The 23,904-nt window shown below is 40.7% G+C and overlaps 1 protein-coding gene across 7 annotated transcripts in view; it reads left to right on the plus strand.

Annotated features, from left to right (window-relative positions):
- The first annotated feature begins 4,219 nt into the window (after positions 1-4,219).
- The window catches only part of STRBP (spermatid perinuclear RNA binding protein), a 138,050-nt gene continuing 118,365 nt past the window's right edge, over positions 4,220-23,904 (plus strand). For 6 of the 7 annotated variants that reach the window (XR_015548916.1, XM_087419139.1, XM_087419136.1 and 3 more), the window contains exon 1: positions 4,220-4,365. The gene's annotated coding sequence lies outside the window, so the exon portion shown is untranslated. The remainder of the gene's footprint in view (positions 4,366-23,904) is intronic. The other variant, XM_087419134.1, reaches the window with a different exon arrangement.

A 23,904-nucleotide genomic window follows, 5' to 3' on the forward strand; every position in this document is an offset into this window, starting at 1 on the left:
TGGAAGAGACTGGATAATAATGGAAAGAATCCAGTAGAGAAGGAGAGAAGGAGAGGCTAACCATAGCAGAGAGGGGCAAATTAGGGAGTGAAGTTCCTTAGAAGGTAGGAAAGAAGGGTGTTCAGGCACAGGGGAAGGACCTGGCCTTTGTTGAGAGGAGCTAGTTTTTGTGAAAGAGGGAAGGAGGATAGAATGGCTAGAGATGCAAGTAGATTTAGAAACATGATGGCAGGAAGTTGAGGGATGTCACATCCCCTATGTCCCATCTCTCACCCACAGCACCTGACTAGCCACCTTTCTGTCTTCAGCTTCTTTCTTTAGAGCTGGCCTATGGTGGGGGGAGGGGCAGGGAAATAAAGACTAGGGAGACCAGACTGACCTCTCTACCTCCCAGGGCAGGCTTTGGAAAATAATATACAAGTAAGATATTATTGTTACTACTACTATATTATTGTTGTTCCTCCAGGTCAGCGCTGATCAATAGGACTTTCCACAACAATGGAAAAGTTTTATATCAGTGCCATTCACTATGGTAGTCACTAGCCACACATAGCTACGGAGCACTTTAAACGTGCATAGTGCAACTGAGGAAGTGAATTTTAAATTTTAGTTAATTTAAATTTAAATAGCCACATGTGACTAATGTCTGTTGTATTGGATAGCGCTGCTGTATGTGTTTTCCGCCTCTGTCTCAATGTGGTTCCTCAAAGGTGAGCACCAGCTATAGAGGGCAGTGTCATTTGGGACCCAGTGTCATTTGGACCAAAAGCATTGGACTAGGAGTCAGACCAGAGTCCAATTTCAGCTGTGCCCTTTCCTGGCTGGGTGTCTTTGAGCTAAGAGTGTGAAGGCACCAGAAACTGTGAAGGGCTGCACACTGCTCATGCAGGGGAGCCAATCCACCTCCCTTTACTAGGCACTTTTTACAAGAATGGCACAGCCCTGTACCAAGGATATGCTTCAAGGTTGCCTCTCAGAGCCTTTGAGGACATTCCCCTCTACTGCCCATTGGCTGCTCCCTTCTCTGTGGGCCATTCAGTGTTATTATTTGATTAATGTATGTCTCTCTCCCACTGGCCTCGAGCCTCAGTAAGGTAGACCCTGTAGCTGTTTGCTTGCTTTTGTATCCCTAGGGACTAGCACATAGCAGGTTCTCAATAAATATTTGTGCAATGAATGGATGAAACAGGAAAATGCTAGTATTCGAATTTAGGTGTGATTTCAAAGCTCACTGAGCTCTAGAACTTTACAACATCTATTACCTTCCCCTGTTTATAACAGTGGAAATACTGGAAAAGACCCAAATACTCAACATAGGGCTTGGTTTCACTAAATGATTCTTAAGATACAACATTATGCAAAAGAGCATTCAGTGTCACAAAAAGAGGTGTATTTACTTTATATTGTTAAGTAAAAAGATCAAAACTGAAGCTATACTATAATCTCACTTTGTAAAATTTATATATTTATATACATAGAAAAAGGTTGGAACAATAGTTACAAATGTTAGGGATTACTATCACTGTGTGGGATTAGGAGTGATATTTTAATTTTTTTTCCTAAAACATCTATTTGATTTTTTAAAAAAATATATCTAATATATCCAGAAAAAGCAAAAATATAGAGACAGAGAGTAGATTAGTGGTTGCCTGTGGCTGGGGGTGGAAACAGGGATTAACAGTAAATGGGTACGAGGAATTTTATGTGGAATATGTAAAATGTTCTAAAACTGATTTATATTGATGTTGCACTTTATTAACTCAGTAAAGTTAATAAAAATCCTTGACTTGTACACTTGAAATACATGAATTTTATGATATGTAAATATATCTCAATAAAATTTTAAAAAATGTATTACATATATGTATATGTATTCTTAAAAAAATTAAAACAATGCGGAAGTATTTAAAGTCCCCCATCCCCACATTCAATTCTACTTTCCAGGCGTAACAGTAGTAACTGGTGTTTAATCCTTTCTGACCTTTTCCTGTGCAGAATCCAAGTATTACATATGCATTATAGATATATGATTTTCTGCAACTTTCTTCTTTCTCTGGACATACATTGTAGGTCATGAAAAACTTAGTATCTGCCTTGGGAGGTGGGATTAGGGATAGAGGAAGTGGAATGGGAGGCAGGAAGGGAGAGGCACACTTGAAATTTTTATTTTCTTTACTTTTGTATCATCTGCATGCTTTTTTCAGGAAGGATTGGAGTTATAAACACAATAAAGATATTGGAATAAGAGATACTATGGAATGTTTAATGCCATGCAGTCCTTCTATTTAAAAAAAAATTAAAAATTTTACCAAGTGCCAGGCACCATACTGAGCACCTGAGCTCATTGAATCCTTATAACAACCCTAGGAGGCATGCAATATTGTAGTCTCACTTGACAGTTGAGTAAACTAAGACTTGGGAGACTGATTTTCCGAGGTCACACAGCTAGTGTGTGCTGACCCCAGACCTTCACACTGCAGCATCTCTTCTCCTCCTGGCAGACTCATGTTCTTCCTGCAAAACACAACTTGAGTGATTTCATCTCATATCCATGTGTGGTCCTCCCCAACCCACTCAGGTAGAGAGATGATCCTGTCCTCAAGGTGCTTACAGTCCAGGGAGGTGGCAGACAGCTAAACAATTACAATCTAGTGTTATAAGAATACATGGTTTAATGGTCTATGTGCAAAGCAGATGGTTTAGACAATGTGTCTGAGGCAGCCAAGGAGTTCCAGAGAGAACATGTTCTGAGCTGACTGATAAGAACACCAGGGAGTTTTTCGTGAGGATAAAGAAATGTGTGGGTGATCGGAGGTGGGGACGGTGTGTAGAAAAGGATTTGGGGCCTAGCACCTGGCTCAGGAGGCTCATAAGTAGCACTGAAGTTCAGCGTGGTTGGAGGGTCACGTTGGCCTGAAGGAGGGACAAAGGGAAAGGCGTGTGTCTTGAAACTTAAGACCAGATCACCAAAGCTTTTTAAATTGAGTTAGAGTGTTTACACTTTATCCCGTGAATGGAGCAGAGCTGTTGAAATATTTGAGCCTGGTATGTTAGAAAGATGGGAAGGGGCCCAGAAGGGGCTGTTGTGAGACATCCCTGGGAGCTGGACTCCCAGCTCTCCAGGCCCTGGCACTGGGTGGTCAGGTCATTCCCGCCCAAGGCTGGGAATTGCTTTAGGGCAAGGACCTGTTTCATTCACCTGTGCATCCTAGCACCCAGCACAGCACCTGGCATGCAGTAGGTACTAAGTAGGGGCCAAACTGGCTGGCAGAATGCTGGGTACCAAGAAGGTACTGGCTAGTGACTCTAAAATAAAAACCAAACCTTCATTTCTTCCCCATGCACTGGCTGGGTGAGTAGGTGTTTAGCCAAAGTCTGACCTAACTGTAAGGAGGTCAGAGAGGTCCTTGCCCCAACTCAATCCCAGGGAGGTCCATTAGGGTGGAAGAAGAGGTGGTTGCTGAATAAACCGCAACTTTTGTTCAGTGCCTGCTATATGCTAGGAGAATTCACCACCTATTGTCTTTTTCCACCTCTCCAACAGCTCCTAAATCGGAATTATTGTCCCAGTTTCCCCTATCAGGAAACTGAGGATCAGAGTGGTTCTGTAATTTGGTCAAGGTCACACAGCTGGTAAGTGTAGGCGGGGCGAAGGCTGGGATCGAACCTTTTAACAAGTGCCACCTGGGGAGGCATTGCGGCGCTTACTCCGTTTGCGTAGCCGCTGGGGTTACGGGGCACCCCGCACACGTGGGGCCGGGGAGGTCAACTCGTCGCGGCGGCCCGGAGCCGCTCCCAGATTCGTAAACTACGAAGTTTCCGTGCATTTCGCTCGCTTCCCTGCGCAGCTCGTCCCCTTTCTGCAGCAGTTACGCCGCTAGCGCAGCGGGGCTCAGGTGCTGCAGCGGGCGGGGGCCTGGCGCAGGGAGGAGGGCGGGGACGCAGTTTACGTAAGCGTCCGCTCGCAGGTGCATGCGGCCGCCGCCGGCGTGTGCTCCCTGCGCGCCCCCAGGTGCGCAGTTGGCGCAGGCGGCGGCGCGGCACGGCGGCGGCGGGCGCTGGCCGGCGCTCTCAGGTGCGGCAGAGCGCGCGTGGAGGGGGCGCGCGGCGAGCGAGGGGGCGGGCTTTCCGTTCCCCAGCAGCCGCGGGCCCCGCCCCCCGGCCCGGCCAATGGGCGCCCTCGGCGGCGTCACGTGCCCGCCGCCGCCGCCGCCGAAGCGGAGATCGGAGCCGCGAGCGCCACCAGGGCAGCAGCCGCCGCAGCCGCCGCCGCTGGGCTGAGGAGCCGGAGACGCGGGTGGACGAGGTGGCGGCGGCGGCGGAGCGGGAGCGGGGCCCGGGCGCGGGGAGAGCGCGGCGGCGCGGGTAGGCTGCGGCGGCGGGGCCGGCTCCTGCGCGGCGGGCCGTCCCGGGCGGGCGGCGGTTGAGGCGGCGGTTGAGGCGGTTGGCGGAGCCGGCCCGGGCCCCGCATTGTTTGTTGTGCGTCCTTAGCAGCGGCGGCGGCGGCGGCCACGGGGGCCGGGGCGGAGAGCAGGAGCCATCCCGGCCCCCGTGGCCCCGGCATCGTGGCCGCCGCCGCCGCTGCGGTGCCCCGGCCGCTTCGGGCAAGGGCAGCGGGCAGCCTTCCTCACCTTCGCGGGGGACGGATCGCGGCCCCAGGCGAGGGGAGGTCGTGGGCAGTGTGGGGGGACCGGGCGCCCGGGGTCTGGTAGCATGGAGGGCTCGGGGCTCGGGGCAGGTGTTGGAGGACAGTGGGGGCAGGGGCGGGGGGGCCAGGCAGAGGGGATGGGCAGATTTGAGGGAGAATGAAGGGTGGAGGGATCCGGCCCAATGGAGGGTGAGGGCCTTCAGGCAGGTTCGGGGGGCCCACGAGGGCCAGGGCGAGTGCGAGAGGGATGGAGGATATTCAGGCATGTGGGAGGGGCAGTCTATGGGGGTGAGGGAGGCTTTGGGGAGGGCAGGGGCGAGTGTGATGGGAATGGAAGGAGAAGATTGGGGACTCGAGGGAGGAATGGAAGAAGCGGATGTCCCGGTCGGGGCTGCGTGAGAGGGGCAGGGAGTAGGGGAAGATATGAGGAAGGCCACCGGCCCAGTGTGAAGGGAAATGGGGACGAAGGTGTCCGTGTAGAGGGAAACGTGTCAGGGTGAGCGTGAAAATGGAGAGAGAGAAGGAGGGTGTCTAGGGGTCTGTCGAGTGATGGAGAAGGAAATGGAGGGTGCTCAGGCAGGAGGTGTGTGTGAGGGTAGGCCCAGAGGCTTCAGGAGACCTGTGAGGAGTGTGAGGACAGTGTCTGGCCAGCAGGAGCGTAGGGGACGGGGCATGTGAGGGGAGGAGGCAGGTGTCTCTGGTGCTCAGGGGAGATGAGTACAGGGCGGAAGGGGGAAGGTGACTGGAGCAGGGCTTGAGTTTGAGGGGTTTGAGAGAGAAGTGGGGACAGTGGGGTAGGATGTTGGAGAAAATGTCTGGGCAGGAGGTGTGCAGGACATTTAGCTGATAGCAAGAAAAGTGAGTGAAATGGAGGGTGTGCTTGCGGGAAGTATATAGGAAAGTGGGGGAGCAGCAAGAGAGGGAACTTTGGGGTTGGGGGGACATTGGAGGGGACAAGTGGAGTGGTGTGCGTGAGGTGGAGGGCCAAAGGTGTAGGGGGTGAAGGAAATGCTCTTGGAGTGGCGGGTGAGGTGTGGGGACAGACAGAAGGAAATGTTTCTGGGACAGGAAGTGTGGAGGGAAGTTGGGGAGAAGTAAAGAGGGGGGTGATGCTTGAGTGAAGGGAAATCAGTAGAGGGAGGCAGTAGAGGATAGGTTGGAAAGGAAGGTATCCAGGCCTGGAGTACAATATGTGAAGGGAGGAAAGCATGGGTTGGGGGCGCTAGATTTTGTTTGGTAGAGAGAATGGGGTTGACAGGGAACAGAGGGAAGGAAGGAGGGAAAACAGGATATTTTTTGGGTAGAGGATATAGAAGAATGCATAGTACCTATAATGGGGTAAGAGAAGGGCAAGGTAGGAATGTGTGTGGGCATATCTGTGTCTAGAAAGGGATAGGTTGTATACTGGATTGGGGGTGGTGGTGGTGGGGGAAGTAAGATGCCCAGATTTAGGGCAGGAAATGGCTATCCAGGTTGGAGAGAGTTAGGAAAACAGGTTGCTTAAAAGAGTATGGAAGGAGCAGGGTGCTGAAGTGTGGGGAGAGATTGGAAAACTTTGAGTCGTGAGGGATTAAAGGGGCCAGAATTTTTAGGTCACTGAAGGTATAAGAAAAGGCAGAGTGCAGAAGTTGGGAAAAAAGCTAAAGGAGGGGATTAAATTCGGGATTTAGAGGAACGAGAGAGTGTATGGGGGTATGTGTGGATCTTGGAATGATGTTAGTGGAAAATGGAGGACATTAAGCCCTGTACTGTATCTGAAAATTCATGCTTCTAGGATCAGAGAGATCATGAGGCCTGATTTTAGTCCAGAACCCAGGGAATGAGGAAGGGATTAGGGAGAGCTAAGTACACACTCCCAAGTTTGGAGGAGGTGTGTGGTGGGGGTATCGTCCTGGCACATTAGCCTGACAAGCGGAGAGGTAGGAGAACCACACAGGGTTATAAGGAGTGCACCAAGAGTGAATCGAAATAGGATTGCAGCTGGTGCAGGGCAGCTGTCTTTGTGAAGATATTGCAAGAGAGCAGGGCCCAGCGTCAGCAGCATTCGAGGGCTGTGTATCGGAGAGGGAGGAAGGGATACCTTGGTGCAGTGTTTCAGATACCCTGGTGCTTTCTGGGTAATGGGGAAGTTTTCAGGCATCGAGTGATGTAATATCTGAGGACCATGCTGGAGGCAGAGAGAGGTAATGTACATGCAGCTTCTAAAAGTGGCAGGAATGGAGCTCTTTGACTCTCTTTCAAGGTGCAAATAACTGATCCGGGGTTATTGGCTTTTTCTCCCAAATAGTTCAAATAAAATTTAGTTGGGGGCTTTTGGATTTTCTGGTATTTTGATTTGAGTTGGGGAGTGTAGTGTTAGCTTTATTGAGGAAAGACTTCCGGGGTTCTGTGGACGTATGGCCATCAGCTTGCCAAACACATAGGAAATAACCTTTAGGGGTTTGAGCACAGACATTTCAGTGCAGGTCTCATTCAGTGTTCTGTGGCTTGCGTTAGATTCTTTGGAATTTGGAAGGATTAAGGACATTGCTTTGAGACTGCCTCAGTAAGCATGGTTTTCTAGAATCTTGGAAAACGATTTCCCTTTTGACAGTTGAAAATTCCGTCTTGTCAGATTTTGCAAAAAAATAAATTATTTCATCATGTTGCAGAAATAACTTCAGTTATCACTTTGTGGGCTTCATGTAGTGTGTAATGTGGTACCTAGTATGATTTCAAATAAAAGGTCCTCTTTGGTACATTGAGAAGCTTTCTGGGTTGATTACACTGAAAAGTTTTCTTCTTTTGTCAATTTAGAAAGTATCTTAATGCAGCCATTGTAAGTTCAAATAATAAGTTTGAGTGGAAGTGGGAATCTTGCCTAAACGTAATGAGGACTGAGCAGGACACTACGTTTTAAGTAATCGGAATCTGTAAATATAAATATTTAAAAAATAAACTGGAAGCTAATCATTTTTAAAATCCAAATCTGAAGTGTATCATGAAGGCAGCAAAATAATGCTCTGAAGTTATTGCTATAACATTTTATTTTTGGAGGGAAAGGTTTTTGAAGTATAATTTACCTTTGATTGAAACTCTTAGCAGTATTTTGAGATTTGATATGTGTATCAAATATAATTATAGGGAGCGTGTGTGACCCCTTTGGCTCCTGGCAGAGAATTTGAGCAGTAGGATATAAGATGAGTAGAGTGACCTTTGAAAATTCTCTCCAATATGGCTATTGTTCCCTGCTTGTATTTTTTAAGTCCGTTGTGTTAGTTCATTTTATTGATTTGGGGCAAGCAGTACTTTCTTGTTCAGAATACTCAATTCTGGCATAGTGTTCTGATTATATGTATTGTTCCATGAAGTTCTATGGTTTGGGATAATTTGTAGGCACTTGAAAATATTATCCTAAGTTTATGAACCAAGGAAAGCAGGTTATTTAGACTTTGTAGGCTAAATAATTAGGTCTGGTTTTATTTTCACTGGTGACTTGCTGGACAAGATACTTAATCCCTTTGTGCTTGTTTCTCCTCCAGAAACCTGACTCTTTATCTACCTCCCATGAGAATTGAGATAGTTTATATAAAACAAGTTTAAGTCTTTCAGAAAGATTAGAACTATGTAAATATGGGGAATAGATGTTACTTCTTTAGTTCTTTTTTTTCCTTTTAGCCTGGTCAAATAATAATTAATACTTAAGAATTTGACATTAGTTGGGTTAATTTGTAGTGAGAAACTTGGATAGAGATGAAACTTCTGTGAATATCAGAGATATTTTCAAATGGAGGTTTGTTCATTCTTTGCCCTACTGTCTACTTATCTTTCCTAGCTCATTTCTGCAGCTGTGTTGGTGCTGATTTGAATTCTTGAGTCTGAGCAGAAGCTTGTGTGAAACATTCTGAGTTCTAGCTATAGCCCAAGATTGTTTCTAAGCATCCATTTCCAGAGACACGGTACTTCTCTCACTCAGTGAATTCAGTTCTTAACTCAGGAATAATAAATATAATACATTTTCCTATGTATTTGTAGAAAATTGATTGAGTGACTTCAACAGAAAAATAGAACTGTCCTTTCTTGTGGCATTAAGCCTCTTTTTTTCAGATTTATTGAGTACTTTTTCGTTTTTTAAGTTTTAGTTATCAAATAAGTAGCCATCCATTTGACATTTCCAAGCCCATTGACAGGTTTTACTCTATTTGAAGGGAATGGTTTTTAAATGCTTTTTTAATGTTGTGTTTGGTTTCTTGGTTGTAAAAAGCCTCTAGATGCTGGTCATGATTGACATTGCAAAAATGTAAATAGTGTGTTGCGTTATTAGACATTAATTTGCTTGAGCTTGGTAATACTGAGCCCAGATAGTAGTCTTTCTGTGCTAGCTGATCTACCCTTAATAGTTTACTCGCTTATATAATGTGTTTGGACACTATTACCCATCTTACTCGTCTTCTGTTTTCATTTGTTTTGCATAGATTCTTTTATTGGAAAATTGGTTGTTTTTAAAAAATTTGTTCAGCTGTAGAAAAACTGTTTCTGACAGGTAATTATGAGAGGCTTCATAATCCAGTCTAATTTTAGAAAAGTGTTTATTGAGAGATGTAAGTTAAATTTATATGTCAATTAAAACAGAAAGGAATAAAGTAATGACGCCAGATTAATGGTGATATAAATATTTAAATGGTTTGAGCCTTGAAAGATATGCAGAGCTTTAACTTTTAGGCATTGCTTTGATTCGTGAGGTGACCAAGTGGCCTGATTTGTCACTTTCATGCCCAACTTGAGTTATTTCTTGTCCTAAGGGTTCTTTAAGTGCATCATTTTTGAGAACTATGGTGTCTGTCTCACAAAAGACAGTCCATATATGTGTGTTGCTGAGTGAATGAAGCAGTGCTGAGTTTTAGTATTTGGTATTCAAATTCTCTTAACTTCTTATATAACTAACACTGCGTAGAACATCGGCTTTTTAACTTTAGTACAACTCGAAAGGGTACAGTTGATTATATCAATAATAAAATCACAGCCTTGCATTGGGTGACTTCATGGTTCATTTCCATTTGAAAAGTGAGAATTCTGCAGCAGGTTTTGTAATAAATTCTGAGGTGTTTCTGGGTCATGGATAAGATGTAGTTTTTCATTGCACCTGCAGAATTTCCTCTTCTTTGCAGTTTTCCAGGTGCCAGGGCTTTTCACAACATCCTATTGGGCAGATCAGCATTTTGTTTATGACTGGAATTTAACCATATTAATACTGTTGACATAAAGCAAATAGTAATTGTCCTGAAAGACTCTAATCTAGATTTATTTATTTATTTTAATACGCTCAGCTGTTTTGCCAATTTAATTCAGCAAACATGCATTGACTTTAGGCTCAAAGGGGTGTTTTGTGCCAGTCCTAAGATTTCTTAATAGGGCTCAATAATATTGTTTTCAGTAAAGAATAGATCCTTCCCTAGATAGATTGGCCCTTAATGTGAAAATGGAGTCTATAGCTTTGGTTACCTATGTTCAGTCAGCCTAACTGAAAATCAGTACATTTTAAGACAGCTAGGTAGTGACCTGATAAAGAAGTGGTTTGTTTCTAGAAGTTAAGATGAAAGTTCATTCTTATGATGTTTATTATTGCAAGTAAATCTGAAACTCCTCAAACATTGCATCTAATCATGCAGTGATTAGGCTTTTGTACAGCTTGGGCAACCAACATTTTAACCCAATGAAGTGTTGGATACTGAGTAGTTCTTGACTTAAGTAACTCTGGACAACTCAGTTTTAGTCAGCAAAGCTAGTGAACTAGAGAGGAAAGGTGTTGCTGTTTTGATAATGTAGGTTAGCAGCTGGAGATAAACATCTGGAGCCCTTGGTATGCATATTTTCAGTTGTTTTTGAAGCTGTACATAAGCTTATAATGTCAAGGTTTAGCATGGAAGAACAGATATGAACCATATTATTGATGAGGCTTTTAAAAAGATGATATCTTAAAAATAAGTATTAACTGTGATGCTTTCTCATATGCCAGCTTTATGGTAAATGTTGTGGAATTATACAAAATTGGCTTTTGAAATTGGTCAGTATTATTGTTCAGTAGTGTCCTTTATTTCTAGAGCTCAGGGTTCACATAGCTGGACTTCAGTCCCTATGATAGCTACGTAATGTAGGTGAACAGCAGAGTATTACATTTGGAGAAATGGAGGCACAAAGAGTTGCCTCTAGAGCAGAGATTGGCAGGCTTTCAGAACACTCTTTCAGAAGCTGTATATCAAATTCCTGTTAGTTCCTGAATTTGGCAAGGAAGGTTGATGGCTGGGCAAATTTGAAACCTACCTCTTTTAGTTAAGCCCTTGAGTACAAGTCTTTTCAAGGACTGCCTGGAATAATGCTTGTCCTTCCTCGGAAACTCGGGGTCCTAGGATTATGCAATAGTTATGATTCTGAGTAAAAGGGCTAGCACTTGGGTGGACTCTCCTTATAGGTATGCCCAGAGATGATCCCGTGTGCAGCCTTGATTGCTGTATTGGGTAGTAGAAGAGTGTTTTTGACACTAGGAGACTTGGCTTGGAGGGCTGATCTTGCTATTTGATAGTTGTAGATCTCTCTCTTCATGTATAAAATTGGAATAAAACCCTTAATTTACAGAGTTATAGTGAGGATTAAAGAAGATAAGAAAATTGTAAGCTGTGAAGCACATAACATTCTTTTGAAGGGAAGATTGAGCAGAAATTAAGGGCAGGCTTTGAAGTAATGAGAAAATTTGACTCAGAAGGACCTGGATTTTTATTTTTTATCATGGCACTTTCAGATGTACATAAAAGAGAACAGTGCAGTGAACTTTCATGAACCCATCAAGTAGCTTCAACAGTTACCAGCATTTTGGTGCTCTTGTTTCATCTATCCCTCACTCACTATTACTTTTTGTTGTTGTTTTTGCTGGAGTATTTACAGCAAATCTTAGACATCATATACTTTCATCCGTAAATACTTCAGTATGTATTACTAACAGATAATAATGTAAAAAAAACATAACCACAAAACTATTTTAACCCCCTAATTAAACAATAATTCCTTATCTATTACTCAGAAGGAGCTGGATTTGAAACATAGCTCTACCACTCACCAGCTTTGTGCGTTAATCAAATTACTAGCTCTCTCTGAGCTTCTGGTTCCTTATCTGTAACATAAAGATAGTACTCATGAAGTTATTTTGAGCTTAAATGAAGTATATAAAATGCCTAACATGAAGGTTCTCAGTAAATGGTGCAGCCTCTCTTCTGAGCCTCCTATGGCATGTGAATTAGAATTATGGGTTGCCCTTCTCCTTTGTTGAGTATCACAAAGGGTAATAGTACTTTGGAATTATTACCCACTAACTTAGTGGAATTTCTCTTTATTGGGCTATTTAACTTTTCTAGTGAAATTCTATTACAGTTGAAATCATATGCCCCTCTTCTGCAGCATTATTATTCTCCTGTCTACTGGCTCATTCCAGTCAGCATACACATGCTGTTATTTCATCTGTTTTTTTTTAAACAACCCTTTCTTGACCACACTGTCTTTTCTAGCTACACCCCAATTTCTCAACTTCTTGAAAACGTTGTTTCTTCAGTTCTCCTGAACCTACTCTAATGAGACTTTCAACTCCATTACTCTACTGAAACTGCTCTTGTCGAAACCATCAAGTTTAATTCTTACTTGATCTTCTAGCAGCATTTGGTACAGTGGATGCCTTCTTCCTTGAAATACTTTCTCCTCTGGTTTCTAGGATACCACACTCTGCTGATTTTCCTCCTATCTCCTTGGCTTCTTTTCAGTCTCCTTTGTTGGTTATTCCTCATTACTCCTACTTCTTAATATTGGACTGCCTCATGGGGTCTCTGGTTCCCTTCATTCCCTTGGTCATTTCATCCAGTCTCATGGCTTTAAATACCACGTATGTGCTATGACTCCCAAATTTTTCTCTCTGAAACTCCAGGCTTGTATATCCTACTGCCTACTTTGACGCCTCCACTTACATAATTTATCGGCATCTCAAGCTGAACTTGTCTCAAACCAGATTCCTGATGTTTACCCTGCCTCCTCTTCCTTCTGCCCCTGTTTAGTCTTCCACATCTTATAGTAAATAGCAACTTCTTCCATCTTTCCAGTTGCTCAGGCCAAAACTTGGAGTCATCCTTGACTCTGTCTCTCTCACATACCACATCTGACCCATCAGGAAGTCTTGCCAGTTCTGTCTTCAGAATGTATCCAGACTCTGATGACTTTTCATCACCTCTACTGGTTTAAATGTACATCAGCTCTTCTGAATTATTGCAGTAGCCCTTTTTTGTTCTTGCTCCCTTATAGTCTGTTCTCAATACTGTAGCAAGAATGATCCTTTTAAAAAGGTAAGTCAGATTTTGTCTCCTTCTGGTCAGAACCCTCTGGTGATTCCCCATCTTGCTCAGAGTAAAAGGCCAAGTCCTATCAAGGCCTTATTTGCTTGGAGCCGTTCTTCCTTCTCTGACCTCATCTCCTCTTACCTTTTTTTTTCCCCTCCCCAAAGCCCCAGTACATAGTTGTGTATTCTAGTTCTGGGTCCTTCTAGTTCTTTTATGTGAGCTGTCGTCACAGCATGGCTCCTGAGAGATGAGTGGTGTGGTTCTGCGCCCGGGAACCAAACCTGGGCCACTGAGGCAGAGCATGCCGGACTTTAACTGCTAGGCCACTGGGGCTGTCTCTCCTCCTACTTTTCTTTTTGCTTACTCCATTCTGGCCACAAAGGCTTTCTTGCTGTTCTTTAACATACCAGGCATATTTCTGTCTCAGGTCCTTTGCATTTGCTGTTTGCTCTGCCTAGAATGCTGTTTCTCAGATGTGTGGTCGGAGATATATGCTCCATCTTCTTGAGGTCTTTGTGCACATCTCCCTTTTCCAGCAGGCACTTCCCTTACCACCCTATTAAAATGGCAGCTGCTCTGTATCTGACCCTCCCTAGCCTCTGTTTCCCACCCTCTTTTTCTCCATACCACTTAAACATTTAACATAATATATTTTGCTTATTTATTTTGCTTATTGCCTTTTTCCCTTCACTAGGGTGTAAGCTCCTTGAAGGCAAGGATTAATGTTGGTTTTGTATTCTCTAGATTCTAAGCACCTAGAAGACTGCCTGGCACTAAGCAGGCACTTGAGTATTTATTGAATGAATTATTCTTATATTAGTTGTAGTGTGTTACTTGGTAAAGGATGCTATAGTTGTAGTGTTTTAGTTGGAATTTTGGTTTTACCTGTGGAATACTATGCGTCTTTGAGGTCTTTATGATGTATTTCTGTGTTTTTTTTAAATGAGTATCCTTTCTTAAGACTGCTAATAGGTTTTATTATTAGTTTATTCATCATAATTTTGAGTCCTTATTATACACTGTGCTAGTTGCATTGGGGGATACAAAGATAAAGTATACATAGACCTTGACGTTTAAGAGCTTACAGTCTGTTAGGGGAGGTGATGGTATGGTATACATATATTTTTAAAAAAGGTAAGTACTTAAGAGGTAAAATGGCCTGGGAATTCAGAAGAGCAAGAAATTATTTCTAGCTAAGGAGAATAAGGCAGAGACTTCAGAGAGGATGTGGTATGTGATATCTGTGATGAGCCACAGAAAATAAGTAGGATTAGATTATGAGAAAATGGAGAAGAGAATTCTATATGGAAGGAATTGCATTAGCATAATAAGAATGCTCAAGATTTCTATGGGAAAAAACAAGTGGTTCACTTAAAAAGATAAGGGAATATGAAAGGAATTGGTAAGGGAATATGAAAGGAATTGGTAAAGTGTGAGTTTGGAGGGGAATGTTGGAGCCACTGATAGAAGGCCTTGAATGCAAGAATGAGGAATTCAAACTTTATTCTGTCGACAGTGAGACTTCAGTGAAAAGTTTTTGAGCAGGAGTGGAGGGATGACATTATTAGGGCTATCTTTATGAATTTGACAACTTTATGTGAAAAGAGAAGCTGAAACGCATACACGGATTAAGATGCTGTTGTAATAGTTTGAGGAAAAAAGTGATTCAGGTCATAGAAATAGGTATAGAAAGGATGCCTTGGAATGAATGAAACTTGGAAACTGGATGTGAGAGCTGAATGACAAGTCTACAAGGTCTCAAGCCTGGTTGATGGCAGGCTGGGGTGTCCCGAAGAGAAATAGAGAACCCAGGAGAAGTGGGATCAGGAGGTAAGTTCAGTTTCGACGTTGAGTTTGCAAGTGTAGTGGTGACATCCAGGTGATGAAAAAGAAAATCAGGAATCTCTTTAGAAAGGATGTGCATCTGTGGCTTTATGTCTTCGTTTTGATACAACTAACTGCCAGAAAGAGAAGTAAGTAATTCAGTAAGTAATTGCTGTGTCTATTACTGAGGTCTGAATCTGGATAGTTGATTTGGGAAACTTCTGATAAGGCATCCAAACTTTTCTTTTGGTTTGTAAGTGGCTCCATTTGTTTCACTAAGTTTGTTAGGTAAGTTGTTCTAAGTTGTGAAGCACTTCATGTATTCTCAGCAGCTTGATACAACTTAAATGTTATCCTTGGAGCTTTCCTTTACTGCTGTTTCATTGGCTATGGATATCTAAGCAGTATCTGTCTTACTCCTTTGAAAACAACAGATGCGAGTTCCCAACCAGTCACCTTGATCACTTTGTTGAGATCATTTTGAGTTAAAGGGTTTTGCATGATCATGCCATATGCCTCTTTTTCCCCTTAGGACTTAGAGGCACATTGGAGGAAGACAAGCCTTCTACCCTAATTAATGGTAGTTAAGGTGTTAGTTGCCAAAACATTTCTTTAACAACCTACACTTAACAAAATACCAGAAGCTATCAGAGGATTTAGCTTCTATCCCAGGCAAATTCAAGAACAGAATAAGGTTCTTAGATTTATATCCTTTTCAGAGCCTTGTAGCAGGAGTTTTTATCCCAAAGGTTATTTATAGGGAAATAGAATTATTTGCAAAATACCGTTGGTTAATGTATATAATTTTTATTTATAGGCTATCCAATGATGCATGATATTTATATTTTTATACTTAATGCATTTTTTTTAATGGTTGAATAAAAAGACATTATTGGCTTTATTAGTTAAAAAACTTGCAGTTCACCAGCTTGGTTTAGAATGGTGACTTTGAGCTTATCACATTAGTCATCTCTGATTTAAGTCCTTTCCTTTGTGATTGGATCATAATGTCAGTGAATATGATTTTGGCACTGTCATTATAGGGTCTGTTTTTGTTTTCCAGTAAATAGGAGTCAATAGGACCCAATTACCCTGAAATGAGAAAATTTTCCTGTTTAGGATAACTTATATTTTTCAGCTTGCTGGAGGTATGGTGGCTTTTAGTTTGTCAGATTTAGCATATGTAGTAGTTAGAAAAAATTTTTTTATCCAGGTAATTTTATTTCACGTAATTGGTTTGCCAGGAATATAAAGTATGTCTTAATCTTGTGAGCAACCTGTGAGATTCTTTTAGCCCTGCTTTGTTCTTTGACAGATGTAGAACTCAAGATATATCCAGAGTGGTTAAGGGACTTGTCCAAAGTCACACACCTAACTAGTGGTGGAGTTGGGGCGAGAGGTGGATTTCTTGACCTCCAGCCTTGGGCTCCTTCCGCCAAGTCAAGCTGTTTCTTTAGAAACGTGGACCAGAAAACCTTGAATAAACTTAGTTTAACTGGTCACATTCCTGGCACACAATGATGTTCTATAGGAACAATTAGGGTATTTTTTCCCATGTTCCCTCTGAAAATTATTTTTTTTAGATTAACTGTTTTAAACTAAACAATTCCGTGGCATTTAGTACGTTCCCGATGTTGAGCAACCACCATTCTACTTAGTTCCAAAACATTTCCATCACTCCAAAGTAAAACCCCTGACCCATTAAGCAGTTTGAATATTTCTTAAGCAATTAAAATAAAAATCTTTAAACAATTAAAATAGAAATCTTTACTATGACAAGGTCAACAATAGCAGGTTTGTATTAGAGGTCACTCCTAGTGCTTTGCCACTCATTTCTGATTTGCCAGTGAGAAATAAAGAGAATCCTCTTTATGTTATTTAATAGTGCCTCTATTACACTTAGAAACAATGGCAACATTAAAAAAGAGAGTATCAGGCACATAATGATTAGCAATACTAACAGCAGACATGCATTATGCATATTATCTCTAATCTTCACACTAGCCTTTCAGAATGGTTGTTATATATGTCAGATAAGAAAACTAAGGCTTGTTCAGTAAGTCCAGAATCACTTAACTGGTAAGTTGTAGACCTGGGATTCAAATCTTGATCTATTTGGTTCCAAAAGTTGGGTATTCTCTTCACTAAATCTGGGAATAGACAGGCAAAAAGCAACAAATGGAAGGGATCATCTTATATGGAAGACTCAGTACTGTTTTAGCAGGACAGTGTGTAAGGGACAGGGACTTGAGCTTGCTGGTCCTGGTAGTATCTGCAATAGTAGGCACTTTTCTCCTGACCAATTGTGATCCATATTCCATAGGGGAAAAGCAAAATAGGAAGTAACCTTTGGAATCTTTAGAACTCTTTAATGGACATTATTATAAACAATTAGAAGAAATTGCACTGTAGCTTCTGAGATTTGTTTTTAGAAATTTTCTTCCCATTTACTTGTAGGAAATCATTGTTTGATTTGATTTTAAAATCACACATTGATTTGCTTGAGTAGTTAATGATTAGTGTTAATAGTATTGGAACTTGATTGAGTCCCCATTTTAAGATATTTTTAAAAAGTAGTGGTTCACTTCCAATGAAAAGTAACTCAAATTGTGTGTTGAAGGATTTTGTAATTACACTTTTGCCTCTATTTAAAAAAACTCATTTTAGCTTTTTTAAAGTTTGAAAGAACTTTTAGCAGGCCAATTTTCAGCTGTTTCACTGAAAGTGGCTAGTAAGTCACCTTGTAAAGCTGTCACTTTTCTACTGTTTTGAATGACATGACTTCTCCTGAGTAATAGGCACTGGAATAATTTGCATCAATATAGTGGGTTTTGGGTAAAAAGGATGGTATCGTGTAAAAGATAGCTTCCTGGCTACTTTGGACAAAAGAGATTTTTTTAGGTTTTGTGAGCATAACAAGAATATAAGCTAGGGGGCTGGCCCAGTGGCATAGCAGTTGAGTTCCCACATTCCTCTTCAGTGGCCTGGGGTTTGCCAGTTTGCATCCTGGATGCAGACCTACTCATTGCTCATCAAGTGTCCCACATAGAAGAGCTACAACTCTACAGCTGTGATATACAACTATGTACTGAGGCTTTGGGGAGAAAAAATAAAAAGAGGAAGATTGGCAACAGATGTTAGCGCAGGGCCAGTCTTCCTCGAAAAAAAGAAATAATAAAGGGAATGTTTAAAAAAACAAAAAGAATATAAGCTATAGCAACAGCAGCCATCTCAAATGTCCTGAGTTTAAGTGTATTGATAGTTATCCAAAGAAGTATAGATTTTTGACAGTGATTTTTGCTAATATCTAAACAGGTATTTCCATAAATGGATTTTAAAAAGCTTTTAAAAACTTTTATTTAAAATTTTTAAAATACCTTTGTAACTTGGCATAAGTATGACACATTATTTTTCTGTTTTGACCTAGGGATGAGGTTTCATTCTCTCTGGAACCAGCAAAAATGTGTCGTAAAGAGTACAGGCTTTGGAGTTGGTCAGATTTGTTTTCAAATCCTTTCTCTGCCTCGTATGAGCTGTAAGACCTTTCACCATTTAAAATGAATATAATACCTTACATCTCTGCAGAGTAGGATTAGAGGGTGGTGTCTCTAAAGGGCTCAGCACAGTGTCTGGCACATACTAAATTGTGTTCAGATTGTAGCTATTGTAGGAAGAAGTCTAAATTTTGTTAGCCTAGACAAATATCAACGTAATGCAAAAACAGTGAAACCTCATCTTATAACAATGTATACTGTCCTGCAGTCGACACCTTTCTTTGTGGATTTTTTGTGGGTTTTTTTTGTGTGGAAGTGTCATGTGTCAGTTTTTACTATTTCCTGCAGCTTGCCCTCCTTTTCTCAGAAATGCTTGGCAGATATCTCCATTGATTATTGTATAATTTACCTCAAAGAATAGATGGCGCTTCCTATACAAGCTAATGATGAGGCATTTGCTCCCCATGGCACTCCTTCAGTTAGGTGTTCCTGTGTTGCATGCTAACAGGTTCTTACCACCTTCAGAAATGTCTGCTGGCCGAATGCCCAAGCTTACGTCAAAGAAGGAAGCTCTGGTTGCCTGGAATGAAAGAAGTACACAATGCCTGCTTAGTGTTTATAGTATATTTTATGATGATTGTTGCTATTGAAGCATGAAAAGCTATATCCTAGTCTACTAATTTTATTCATTACTTCCCCATGACTTGATCGTTTCTCTTGTTCTGTTCAGAAAAGCATTCACAAGGCCTTTTACTCTAAAACTGTAGGGTTGAAGTTGTGATGAATCAGAATCCAAGAATATTAGCTCTGGAGGGGACTTTGGAGATCAGCTAGACTAACCCTCTTATCTAGTAGATGAGAAAACTGTCCGAGGGAAGTTATGACTTGCTCAAGGACACAGAGTAAGCAACAGGTCTGATTTCTAGTCTGGTGTCATGAAGGTAAACCTGTAGAGTGGAGAGAACACTGGACTTTGGAGTCACACAGTCCTGATTCCACCATTTATTAACTGTGACCTTTAGCAGCTGTATCCGAATCTCTTTCCAGCTCTGTTATACTTTGTTTGCAGGGTTGTGAGGGTTATGACGTAATGTAAGTAAAGCACAGAGCCTGGCATATGCTGTAGGCTCAATAAGTGCTGTCTGTCATGTTGTATAGTTTTTCTTGATTACTTAAAACAGGTCATATGGCTAAATGATTATTCTTTATGAAATGGGAATCAATGAGAATGGTTGATGTTTTTGCCAGATCCTTCCACTGAAAATCTAAGTAGTTGTTCATTGTAGGAGGACTGCTTATTGCAAATGAGTGCAAGATGTTCGTCAAGAGCTTAGTGAATACTGTTCCAAGTTGTACAGTGTTGACTTGGTGTCTTCCTGGGAAATTTCTGCATTTCCCAAGTGAAATGGGCCTAGTATGGGGAACACCAAAATCAACCTACATTTAGATAGGCCAGCAGTTCTCAAACTTTTAAACTCAGGGCTCCTTTACGCTCTTAAAAATTATTGAGGACCCCAAAGATCTCTTGCTTATGTGAGTTATATCTGTTGATATTTATATTATTAGAAATTATATCTGATAAAAATTTATATATTTATTAATTCATTAAAAAATAACCATTGTATTTTAACACAAATTATATACGTATATATCCATAAACATATATTTTAAGACTTTACGTCTTAAAATTTTTGTTTCACATTACAAAAGTAATACATGCAAATTAAAATAATATAGAATCAAAGTAAAAAATGAAATTATTTCATTCCTGTCGTATAAACACTCTAACCCCTGTGGTCAAGAGTTTAGCATATCCTTCTAGAACTATTTCTGTGCAATTCTAAATACACGCTTTCTCTCTCTTTCTCTTTCACTCACTCTAAAAGTGTTTGGTGTCTTTTCTCTAAGTAAAAATTGATATATTTAAGGTGCACAACATGATGTGCACCTTAAATATATACATGTACCTAGTGAAATGATTACTACAGTCAAGCTAATTAACATATTCATCTTTCATATAGTTACTTTTTTTGGAGGGGGGGTTAGAGCACCTGAAATCTACTCTCAGCAAATTTCCAGTATGCAATACAATATTATTAACTATAGTCATTATGCTTTAGATTAGATTTCTAGACTTATTCATTCTACATAACTACAACTTTGTACCCTTTGACACAACATCTACCCATTTCCCCCACTTCCCACAAATGATATATTTTTAATGAAAAAATAACTATTTTCCAAACAAAAAAATTTAGTGAGAAGAGTGGCATTGCTCTACATTTTTGCAATCTCATTTATGTGTAGCTTAATAGAAGACAGCTGGGTGCTGATAGCTGCTTCTGCATTTAGTCTGTTGTGTGTTGTTCTGGTTGAAGTGTATAAAGAAGATGATTTGGCTTCGCACAGATTTGAAGTTGGAAAAGGGGAGGAGTGTTTTAATAGCCTTTTCAGATAATTGTGGATATTCTTCTTTGATACTATACCAAAACTTGACTAATGGTAGTTTCTTAATGGAATCTGAAACCAGATCAGTGAACTTTTCATATTGTTACATTAAAATTCATTGGTCTGTTGTATTTTGAGTGGGTGTTTTATCCATACATGATTTTATAACATCATGCATTGGTCATTTGGAAAATGTTGGTTCACTGAATTATGTTGAGCTTCCACATGTGACACATTTCATTATATAATGTCTCCATACATTATGTACCCTCTGGAAAACTACACTGGTGAGAGAATGAGAGTTAAAAAAGCACACAATGTGTTAGTACTACTGTGAAAATTCTTTTGGCCTTGTAGACCCCTGAAAGGGTCTTGAAGACTTCCAGGGGTCCCTGGACCACAGTTAGAGAACCGTGGAGTTAGACAAATTGGTAAACCAAAGGTAGTGACCAGGTTTGCAGACTGCAGCTTTAATAATGGATAATCTAGAAATTATAATGGAATGGATTGTAGTATAAGCCTTAGTCTTCCTTAAAATAAAAAGTGGCTTAATTTTGAAATGCAGCGAATTGGTCATTGAATACTTGAGTGCTTTTTATAGGCAAGACATTGTATTAAGGTACTACTAAAGATATGCATTATGAAAAAGCATTCCTTCTCTTCAGTGGTTTATATTCTAGCTGGAGAGGTAAGAAATATAATTTGGCGGAAAGATAGCTAATGCAGTGTTCCCTGTAACAACTGTGACATATAGTGCTGGGTAGAATGAGTTTTAAATAGGTGAAGGAGAGAGGAGGCCATTGTCCTTACAGGGAAAAGTGTAGTGCTTGTTCAGATAGTCCTTACGTCAATTAGGCTAGACTGGAGAATTCATATAGAATAATTAAGCTAGGCTTGTGAAATTAAGTTGCAGTTTACATTTTTATTCTCACATTGTTACCCTATTTTTGTGGGATTGTACAGTTTCCAGTATTTATACAGGTTCTTACTTGGCTTTTTAAAACTAATTCACCGTGATGTGTGTAGGGCTAGTTATCTATCAAACATCTATCAAAATGTTATCACTCTTTGATACATGAGAAAACAAGATTAAGAAAATCTGCCAAGAGCACATAGATGTGAGTAATATGTTACTTGCTCATATTAGAATATATATATTCTCTCAAAATAGAATAATATTCAGATCCCTTTCTTTGGGGAAAAATATATACATATGCATATGCAGAGTAAACATCTCCACTCAAGACTTCGTAGAAATATTTCAATGCTTCCTGAAGTACCTTGTGTACACCTTATGCTTGGCTTTTCACTGGTTGGATTGTTATAAAGATTTTAAAAAAATTTATAAAGTGCCTGGCACTACAAGGCACTCACGGCAGATATTATTATTGTTGTTGTTGTTGTTATAGGTTTTTCAACTCAGAGGTATCTCTAATGTACCAGTTAGGTAAGACATCCAACTTCCCAATATCTTGAATATTCTGACTTTTCCATTTGTTGAATGTAGTAATTCAACTATTTTGGTCTCCATTTATGGAGTGCTTATTATTGTCTTTCAGGCACTGTGCTAAGTACTTTATATGCATTGCCTCTTTAGCGCTTTACAGCAGTTTCACTGTGAGGTGAGTGATGATGTTTTCATTTTAAAAGTGAGAAAAGTGGAATGATTAGTTGCTCAAGGTACTTAGTGGCTAAGAAATTGTATAGCTGGAGTTTGAACCCTTGTCTGTCTCCAGAGTGTTGTCTTTTTACCTTTCTATAGGGGCAGGAAGTCGAAGGAAATATTTTTGGATTGTAGTGGGGATTTTGCTGTTTTTCAAAGGACAGCTTTTTGGGGGTAGGGGAGTTGGTTATCTCCCTCTTTAAATGTATTAATTGGTATTTGGATTCTAAAGCTTATTTTTTTTATTACTATTATTGAGGCATTTAATTACTTAATTGCTTGATGAGGTTAGGATAAAATAGTAATGAATTAAAATTTTCCAGATCTCTTTTTCCAAGGTGACATTTTACTATATTGATGAGGAACAGTTTGTTTGTGGGCTTTTACAGCTTGTTTTAGGTCAAGAATTGACTTACTTTTAATGTCCAATACATTACTCTTTGATTGAATAATATGGTTATAGTCACTTTTGAAAGAGTATCATGGCTTAGAAAGCTTGCTTGAGGAAAAAAATTCATTTGTACTGGCAGTCTGCCAATATTTTATAAGCTACAATTTTCTTTGAATAGCTCTTGGTTTGTAGCTCCATAATTTGTGGTTCTTCTGAACTTGTAAAAAGATTACACATATTTAAAAATGACCTGATCACTTTACTGTTTTAAGCAATATACAGCTGTTGGATTCTGTTATGTTATACTGTTCTTATTTTTTTACCTAATTTTCCTGAGCAGAGAATCTGTTTTAAATTAATAATTTATGCACTGTAATCCCTCCTCAGCCCCCCCAGTAAACCTCCAAACAAACCTAAAACCAAAAACTACTTTGGTAATGTAACAGGCACACTTAAAGGCAAAGGAAATGTGAATCTCTCTACATCAGTCTGCCAAATCCTTGCAGTATCCACACTATTCCATTCCTTAGCCACTGTTGCCTGGATGTGTTGAATTATGTGGTATGTGGGTTTGTTTTGGTGTGTTTAGTGTTCCTGCGTGACATTTAGTTTTAAATCAGTTTCTTATGATGCTGCCACTGCAGCTTTTTCACATGCAGGTGGAAAAGAGCACTTCATTTGAAATGTTTCGTGTTCTGTATCTTGTTCTCATGGTTTGCGTGTAGGTAGCTAAATTTGTGAAACTCATGAGATTAAGTCCTTCGTTTTGATTTTAGGTTAAATCCTAAATGGAATATGGTAACATTTTTGTTGAAAGATTTTTGGGGGCCGGCCGGTGGCGCAAGTGGTTAAGTGCGTGCGCTGTGCTTCAGCAGCCTGGGGTTCTCAGGTTCAGATCCCGGGTGTGCACTGACGCACCCGTTTGGTAAGCCATGCTGTGGCAGCGTCCCATATAAAGTAGAGGAAGATGGGCACGGATGTTAGCTCAGAGCCAATCTTCTTCAAGGTAAAAAAAAAAAAAAAAGGGAGAGGATTGGCATCGGATGTTAGCTCAGGGCTAGTCCTCCTCACAAAAAAAAAAAAAA

This window comes from Ceratotherium simum, chromosome 29 (genome assembly GCF_057802395.1).
Source record: "Ceratotherium simum simum isolate JZ-2026a chromosome 29, ASM5780239v1, whole genome shotgun sequence".
NCBI classification, from domain to species: Eukaryota; Metazoa; Chordata; class Mammalia; order Perissodactyla; family Rhinocerotidae; genus Ceratotherium; species Ceratotherium simum.